At 40.9% G+C, this 9,081-nt stretch overlaps 1 long non-coding RNA gene across 1 annotated transcript; it reads right to left on the bottom strand.

Annotated features, from left to right (window-relative positions):
• Positions 1 to 214: 214 nt before the first annotated feature.
• LOC135452904 (uncharacterized) lies at positions 215 to 7,423 on the bottom strand. The gene is made up of 8 exons (XR_010441728.1): positions 7,381 to 7,423; positions 6,452 to 6,507; positions 4,107 to 4,237; positions 3,705 to 3,844; positions 3,167 to 3,351; positions 1,649 to 1,837; positions 715 to 847; positions 215 to 585 (listed from the first exon to the last, which is right to left on the bottom strand). It is a non-coding gene; the product is annotated as an uncharacterized LOC135452904 (long non-coding RNA).
• Between the last annotated feature and the right edge of the window lie 1,658 nt (positions 7,424 to 9,081).

The raw sequence follows: 9,081 nt of genomic DNA, 5'->3' as shown, positions 1-9,081 counted from the left end.
ATTTTTTTCCCCTGCAAATCACCCAAAAGTCTCTCCCGGATTAGGCCTCCCAACCAACTGATTTAGTTATGTGTCACAGGAGCCTCCGTCTCTCATTTTTCTCTTTTCCTGGGCTGCAGGAAATACTTATTGGTACTGTACTCCAAATCCCAGCCAATGGAAAGCAATGTTTCACCATCTATCTGCCCGTGACACACTTTTATGTAAACCACTGCAAAGGAAGGGGCTCACATATGTTTTACCAACTCGCTAAACTAGGAATAAAAGGCATCCAAGGTTCAAAGAGTTAAATTACCCAACGGCTTCCGCCCCCCACCCTAAGCCCCTCTCCTCTCTCTCAGGGCAAGGCTTGATTTATGGTGTGATCCATCCCTGTTGGGAGTTGACAGTCACTTTCATTTTCTGGTATTTTTTTCCCCTTTTGCTGCCAAGGTCACCAGAGAGAGGGCCCTCCAAGTTTTCTGCATTCGTCCTCCTTCACCCTTCCACCAGCTTGGCCTCATGAATCATCCCGTCTTCGCATTGAACTCCTGATGCTTCTCTTCCACCAAACTGCCCGACTTCCGCAATTTTTCTTCATTCTCACTAACAATTTGGTAATGAAATATTGATTTTTAGTTAGATTCAAATAGATGTTATTAAGTTTGCATTGATAAATCGTTCTCTTTTTCAGGCTGGAAGTACCTCAGTCAAATTCTAACTGCGCTTTCATACCTGGTGATGTATTAATTTGACATATTTGTCACCCAAGCTGCCTGGCTCAGAGTTAGAGGAGGGCGTCTGTCCTAATTGCTGCTATTTCGCAGGGAAGGTGTAATTCTAGCTGATTTCTTCCAAGGATTTTAGCCTGAAAATAAGATATTTCCAAACATTTTCCATAGAATTTTTGTTAGGAAAACAAGGAAACAAACATTCTTTTCCAGAAGGGAGAGGTAGGCATTTAAAAAAAACCAAAACACCACTGACCAATTAATGTTAAATATTTCCACTTAATTTTGCTAATTGAAATATATTCAATATCAATGAATTTGTCATGGATTCTGTGGCAAGTAAGTAGTTCTTTTAACCCTCCTCAGTGAGAGCAGACGGATAGATAAGATTTGAAATGTCAGCTGCAAAATCATTGCTCCCTTAACTGGTTAAATGAAGAGAATATTCCTGCAGATGCCTAGCACAATAACCCCTCTGCCAGAGTTGAAGGTGGGACACAGGAACACGAGGAGGCACAAACTGTGTCAGCATTGCATCATCCTTCACCTACACCAGGGATAAGGTTCCCGGTCCCAAGATTCCATTGAGGGCAAAAATTGTGATCACAGATGGAAATAAAAATAAATTACATTGGAAAAGGGACGTGCACTTTCCCCCTTTGCAATATCCAGGTCTTGTTGTCCACCACAGTGCTGCTTCAGAAATAGCTGCTGCTCAAGCCCTCGGTGCCCCCGCTGCTGGCAGCCAGGGGGGCCTGGTGGCCAAACACAGGGCAGAGCCCATGAAAATCCAGCTCAAACCAAACCATCAGAACATTCAGCTCAAACCAAACCATCAGAAAACTCAGCTCAAACCAAACCATCAGAAGGGGGGAAGGACACATTCTTAGTGCCACTCTGCGTACATCTCAAGTAACAATTAGTTTTAAATTACTCACAACTCAGTTAAAGGTTTAAACGGATGTTTGCAGCTGCATCAGTCTGAACACTTGAATTTCAGCTGGATGCAACCCGAGCTACCTCTTTTCATGTGTCATTCAGTGCCTTTAAAAATTCCACTTTGCCAATATCCCTGCAGCAGATACCAAAGCAAGTCCCTCATACCATAAGAACGAATCTCATATTCACTGTGAATGGATAAAGAACAAGTGTTATTTCTTACCCACTAAATTAAAAGCTACCTGCAGAAAAGCCAACCTCCAAAAAGTATTAGAGAAAAAAAGAAAGGAGAAGAAAGAAAAAAGTAGCCAGCAACATGTAACTAGCTGTCCTCTCACAAGTATTGAGCTCTGCTGTGCTGACTGATTTCAAGAGACAGCCATTGATGAAAAAACTCAATTGCATCCTATGCTCTTGTGTCACACCTTTTTATTTACAAAATAATTTAGCTTAAAAGAGGAGGTAATTCTTGGAAATTAGCTTTAAAAAGGTCAAATTAATCTACTTGGTGCCAGCTGAAAGCTTATTTTTTAAAAAATGTACAAAAGGAAATACTTTTCAAAATAACAAAACTCCATCACCATCAAGATACTAAATAATTACTGCACAAGAATTACAATTTTTACGTTTAGCATGTTTGCTGTATGCTCCACATTATGCAGAGTGAAGTAAATGCTACAATCTAGTGGCAGTGGTGACTCTTAGCTCCACCCAGAGCTACCATTGCATTTCTTAAAATAAAACAAGCTGGAAAAAAGATATAACAACATAAGACAGCCTTCATTATCTCCCCTCCACACTGATACAGTAATAAGACTGTTTAAATGAATCAGACAGCAGAAGGGATGCATAGATTTCTCTACTTATGTAAGTTCATTCGTTCTTCTCACATTCCTCCTCTAACACACTTCTAGGATTATTTAGTGCAATAAGTAATTATCAATCCGCTTTGGAAAGCCATTATACATTTACATGCTCTTCAAAGCTGCTGTTACTTTTATTGCTTCTAATGCCAAAATGGGAATGTGAGAGAAGAGCCTCTCTAAGAGCAGGTTATGGCGAGTTCAGTGTGCAGAATGCAGTTTGGAGGATGCATATGGGAATGAGTCATTTCTGAGAAACATAAAACTCTGAGTTATCAAACCTTTTGCTAGTCAATTATTTTTCTTTACTATGCTAGCTAGTAATGACAACTGCTATGAGAAGGCTGCTCTGCTGTATTATTTCTGCTAACTGTTATTAACCTGGTGGAAAGCAAAGCAAGGCTGGACCAAAGTATCTCACTTAGAGCTAAAAAATCATGATAATTTAGAAGGTAAAGGTAAAATTAAGATATTTTGTGGAGTCCTTTCCTTATGTTCCTGGCAGATACTACAGAATATGACATGAAATGCCCCACCAGCAGACCACAGTGAACTGAGTAGCTGAGGGGAAGTGTGACAGACACACTGACAGAGCATGCACCAGATCAATCAGATAATTGTGCACTTAAAGAAGTAAAACTTATACATACAAACCTTTTGGGTCCATCATACCCTAATAATATGGAAAAACAGAAATGCTAGAGTGTCACAGGGTTTTTAGGAGTAACTCCTGCAAGTGAGCAGCCAGCTGCAGGGTCACCCTGCAAGACGGTTCCTCCTCTAATAACTTGACCTGTGGCAGTGAGTGGCTCAGGCTAGTGCAGGGCTGTTACTAATCTCTAAAAAAAAAGAAAAAGAAAACAGAAAAAAAATCTCTGTGCATCTACCTTTAGCCTCCCATGTTCTACAAACAGTTCAAATTCCCAGGAAAATCTAAAATTGAGCCAACCTGATTCCCAACCCACAGGTCTTGAGCACACAGGTAACAAACCCCAGGCACTGACAGCAGTGAAAGCACACATCCACTGCATGATAAAGCACAAGCTGCACTTTGGCACCCGCCCCTCTGCATTTGCAATATGGTTTGTGTACAGGTGATGCTGTATTCACCCTCACAGAGTACATTTTCCATGCCTAAGGCCAGCACCAGTCCAGAGACCTGAGATAAGGTGGTAGAAAATGAAACACTTACAGCAGAAATGTTGCCCACTGCTACTACCAGTGTTCCCAGTATTTCCCTTTGCTGGTAGCCATCAGGATGAAAGGAAGGAGCTGCTGCTTTTAATTTTTTTCCTGTTGGGTGAGAGCTGGAAGGTTTCCTAGGAAAAATTCCTACAAATTCTGTGAGAAAGTACCACCTCAATAACACCATTGTATTTCTTAGTGCTGCATCCCAGGACAGGGGCATGGACTGAGCCCTTCACACACAACCTGGTCTTTAGAAAGTCCATGCCAGCTCAAAGGGTAATTTCCTCAAAGTTTCTACTCTATGAAATGCCGTTAAAACTGGCCCCAAATCAGTCTGCCCTAGCAATTTATTCCTTGTCCTAAAAGACTTTTGGCTTGTTTCAGAAATTAAGTAAAAAAACCTTACCATAATTTGGTAGGGACATGTTGATTCAAGGAAGCAGCTGCTGAGTGAGCCAGAGATGAAGTAAATAACGAAGCTGATAGCAGCATTATCCTGTGCCCCCTCAGCAATGAAAACACGTACTGGGCTAATTCCTGGTAAAAGAAAATATCCTTTTTCATTTTCTTGGCAGGCACTGCAGCTTGGCTGCTTCAAGGCAGAAGCTGAATACTCCCACAGCCAGGGCCTTCCTTCCTGAGCACCTCATGTCTTCTGTAACAGAAACAGATTTCCCTCTCTTCCCACTGCATGTTCCCCTTTCTTCCCCAAGCAGTTTCCATTCTCCTTACAGCCTGCTTTTCCTCCAGCTAGCTGGGTCCCTCTACTCAAATGAGAAGTAATTAAGCTGAAAATTACCCCTGAGGACTGAAGTCACCCTTTGGGAAGCCAGAGCCAGCCAGACTTCTATTCACAAGGCAGCACCACTCACAAAGAAAGCAAAATACAGTAAACAGAATGGAACCCAAGCCTGGGTGAAAACTGAAGCAGTTTCCATATGAAAGATGTGGAATATTTCACTTGTGGTACCCCAGAGTAACCAAATCAGTACTGCAGATCTAGGGAGGCAGGAAACCCAAGTTCAAGGTCCCCTGATAAACAAAGGTGGGCATCGAATCCAAGCCCCCACATTGTCCTGGCAGAACATCCCAATTAAGCTGCTTGGTAAAACTGTTGTCTGCTGTCCCTGCTTTAAGGCTGCCCCATATGCCAGGGAGGCTCAAGATAATCAAGGTTCATCTTTTAATTTTGCTTAGGGCATAAATTCCGAGTGCTCTCTGCCCTCCCTTCAAAGCATCCCACATAGCAGGAAACCCTGCTTTCCTTGGGGTAATGCTGGCTGACAAGGCATTGCTAACAAGAGCTTCTCCATACAAGATTAGGTTTGGAACATTCACTGATAGGGAATGCAAGGAGCAAACAGGAGTGACCCAAATGTGTGATACCCTTCTGTCCTTCAGGAGATCAAGGGGCAGGAGAATCTGACACAGGTTAATGGGCAGCAGGTACAAACCCCATATATGAACAAAACCAGCCTTAAGATCAAACACACATTAAATTTCCTCCAGAGCAATTAGTTCAGTCTTACTGTGACTGCAATCAGAAACTGGGAAATTTATTGTTCTCCATTTTAACATTCAAAATCAATGTGCTTGTCTTGTGAATGTACCAAAAGCTATTCTGAATACAAACCCCAAACCTATCAAAAATACTCTAAGTTTTCTATTCCTTTCTGTGACTTCACTGCCATTCCTCCCTCCTTAAGACCTTTTCTCCCGTGCATTTTCTTTGTTATTAGTGCTATCTATAAAATATGAATCCCAATTCCATGATTGTCATAAAAATCATAAAATTCTATGCCTGCCATGAAAATATTACATGATTTATTTTTGTGGGAAGTACATATTAAATCTAAGTATTGAAATGGTATTTTGCCTCCATGACATCAAGAACTTTAAAAGACGCCCAATTTCTCCTCAATTGCTATTATGCTAAGTTTCTTTCCCTGTTTTAAAACAGACACTTCAGAAGCTATTTATAGATTGAGGTTAATATTCATATTGCCATATGCTCTACAGTATTTGCTCATATACCCCCTTCATTTTTATTTTATATGACATATGGTGGCTGCATTATACACGGCATTCTCCTAATGTATTGCATATGCATATAACATTCAATACAATAGTGTGTATATTCACTGTGCATTTCACACTAGCAGATTGTGAGCTGATGGACAACACAGCTCCTCCCCTCTGGCCTTTGCTGGACATGTCTAAGGGGCAAAGTTGTGGTCAGAATGCATTGGAGCTCTCTGCTTTGGATGCACAGATCCACGCCCAAAACTGCAGGGACAAAAAAATGTAGCAAAAATGAGGAAAAAACTTCTGTGGTGGCTGAGGATCTCTCCTCAAATACACATAGCTATTTTCAGCAGCTTGGTCTGAGGGGTCACTGTATGGGGCTCTTTAACTCCCTATCAGCCTTACAACCTGAGAGAGATGCTAACAACAAGCAGGATTCTTCCCCTCTTGTGGACACCAGAAACTAAAAATTGTTTTTATTGCCTTTAGCTGATAGGTTCTTACGCTCACATTTTAGGGATTTCCATATGCAAGGTACTGTTACTAAATAGAAGCAAAATTATTCTATGAAAATCCACCTCTCAAGTTAAAAAAAAAAAAATCCAACAAAACCAAACAAAACCAAAACCAAATATGAAAACAGGAAAACAGCTAGAAATTTACTTCTACTTCACTGCACCATTTGCATTGCTAAGAGCATAGTGATACTAAAAAATCTGAGAATACCGAAGCATCTTAAACTGAAGTTTTCTTGGACATTTTCTTCCATTCTGCTTTGAATGCTACAAAAAAAAAATGAAAGTCAACAGTCAAGAAGTGGAAGAAAAAAGAAATTCATTTGACTGAACTATTTATCCACATTTAGTATTGCCAAGGAACAGAAACATCAGTTATTCACACAGCTCCAGTCATCATAGTACTCTATAAAGATCAGTGGTCACAGAGCACTCAAGAACTAATAATTAGTTTTTCTTCTTTTTAAGTAGAAAAATGTCCTCATGTTAATAATCAACAAGAATGTAAAATTTTCCATTAAACTTTCCAGGCTTTGACGCGTCTGCACTATTCCAGCCCTGCAATCCATGGTGTATTGAATATTTTTTGGTGACTTTTCCCAGAACAGGACCATCACCAGTGCTGTGTGTGCCAGCCTCGCTGCCACCATTGTTTGCCACGCAAAGGCAGGGTTGGTGTTCCCAGAAATTGCTTTGCTCTGTGTTTCAGAGGCCACTGCAGGAGCACACCCAAAGTGAGCAGGGAGAAAGGAGCTGGGAAAGGAGCCTGAGCCAAATGCCTCCCCAGGACCTGCTGTGTCATCTCTTCAAAGGAAACAGAGCTCCTCTCTAGCAACAAAGAATAGCTCCATCCTGGTGTGGCAGGACCATCTCACTCCCTCCCCCAGCAAGAACTGCATGCAGCCTTTGTCCTTTCAATCCTGTTCCTTTGTGCTAATTAATATGAAGAAACTACATCAGTAACAACAAATATTGATAAATAACAACTGAGAGGACCTCACAATGCCTTCAACAGCACCAAATATTGCAAACATCAATAGCAACTTTGCAGAAAAAAAGGTTTTTCCCAAGGGGGCCAGGTGTTCTGGGATGGGCTCACAGGTTCCTGTGATTGCAGTAGGAGCAAGGAGCACAACTCACCCTCAGCAGCACACCAGTCAAAAGCCTTGTGCATGTCAAATCCCCATTGCAATCACAGGAACTCCATTGGGGTAAGGTGCTCATCCTAGAAAAAACTGAATCTGTAGTTCAAACATTCAGTGAACTGTGGATTCCACTCCCAGGACCCGGGTTCAAAAAGCAGGCAAGGACAAAACCTGTTTTTCTTTGTGTACAGATGATCCCTATATAAATTAATTCTTATAAAATAGTTCCAATACCCCAAATGTACTCCCTTCCTCCCATCTTCCAATCCAAATGACACTTAATTAAGCCATCTGATCTTCAGAGGCTTTTTCCCCCCTGTCAGAAACAATGAAGAAATAAGCAGATTTCTTCTAGAGCCATAGTCTTTAACTACAGTATCACGTACAGAGAGCAGAAAGAAAAGCCTGGACAGGATGCAGAAACCATGAAGAAAAATTATTAAAGATTTAGGAAAAAGAAAAATCAATCAAGGGAGATACACAAACCTGATTAGGAAAGAAAAGATTGTATATTCCTATATATAAATATATATATAGATATGTTAACGGGTGGCTGCTTCTTCTAAGATTAAAGAAAATAACCTAAGGTTAAATATCCTTTTGAGTTTCTCTGCTACCATCTACAAAACTGGAAACCTGTTTGCCATGGCTCCAAGCAAAGAGCTGATAACAATATTTTTGCAGCTAAATTCTCTCTTTTTCCACCAGCTCCTGAAGTCATGAGACAAATTCACTTGCCAGAAACTGATTGAGTACAGGGGATTTTTCCAAGTCTCTTTTCTGACCCAGATTTGTGTCTTCGTGCTTTCTGAACAGATGGATAAGATGATCATTCTTTAAAGATCCCAACTTAGATGAAAATGTGTTTAGTGGTTCCAGTGCAGGGAAATACAGTAAGCCATTAAACCATGACAAATTTGACACACACAACAACTTCAGGGAAAACAGGCCAAAAAAATGGAATGTCTACCTTACCAAAGCAGAAACTGAATCCGAGTGATTATAAAAAAAAAAAAAAAGCAGCAAGGGAGATAAGAAAATAGGCATTTGTCCTGTCTGGGCTCACACCACAGCCCACTGCAGGGGCCCTGCAGCTCCTACCAGCTGCCCCCACCCAGCCCCACCCACCTGCACTCCAAATTAGCACAAAAACACAAATCTCCCTGTTAGAGATACAGCAAAGCTCCCTGGAAAAGGCAAGGAGACACATTGTGCTAACTACTAGCCCTCAATTCACAAATGAATATGGCCCTCATAAAAAAAAAAAAAAAAGTGAAAACAAAACTGAATTGTGATTTATAGTAAATCTCTGACATTTTTATGGTTCTCAAACCAATAATGCAAGAAGAAACAGCAGACAGTGAGCTCTTGGCACCGGTATTGACTTCAAGGTCAGTGGAGCACAGAAACCCATTGGTTACTGATAAAATGGTCTCTCCTCCACCCAGCTGCTTCTGGTTTTCAGCAGAGAACTTCTTGGAAACCTGCAGGTGTTTGATATTTCGTGGTACTTAGCTCCCCTACTGCACTTGATAGAATAATTGCTTTGTTTAAACTTTTCAATCAACAGAATTTCTTCTTCCCTTGAGCCTGGATTTGCCTTATTTAGTATCAAGACTAGAAAAAGCAGGTTAACAGCCTGCCTAGGTATTCACATCTAGGCAGAAGCCTTTTATTCTTGAATCAAAAAATGGTA

This window comes from Zonotrichia leucophrys, chromosome 11, assembly GCF_028769735.1.
Source record: "Zonotrichia leucophrys gambelii isolate GWCS_2022_RI chromosome 11, RI_Zleu_2.0, whole genome shotgun sequence".
Lineage (NCBI taxonomy): Eukaryota > Metazoa > Chordata > Aves > Passeriformes > Passerellidae > Zonotrichia > Zonotrichia leucophrys.
This window is presented reverse-complemented; position numbering and strand designations above follow the sequence as displayed.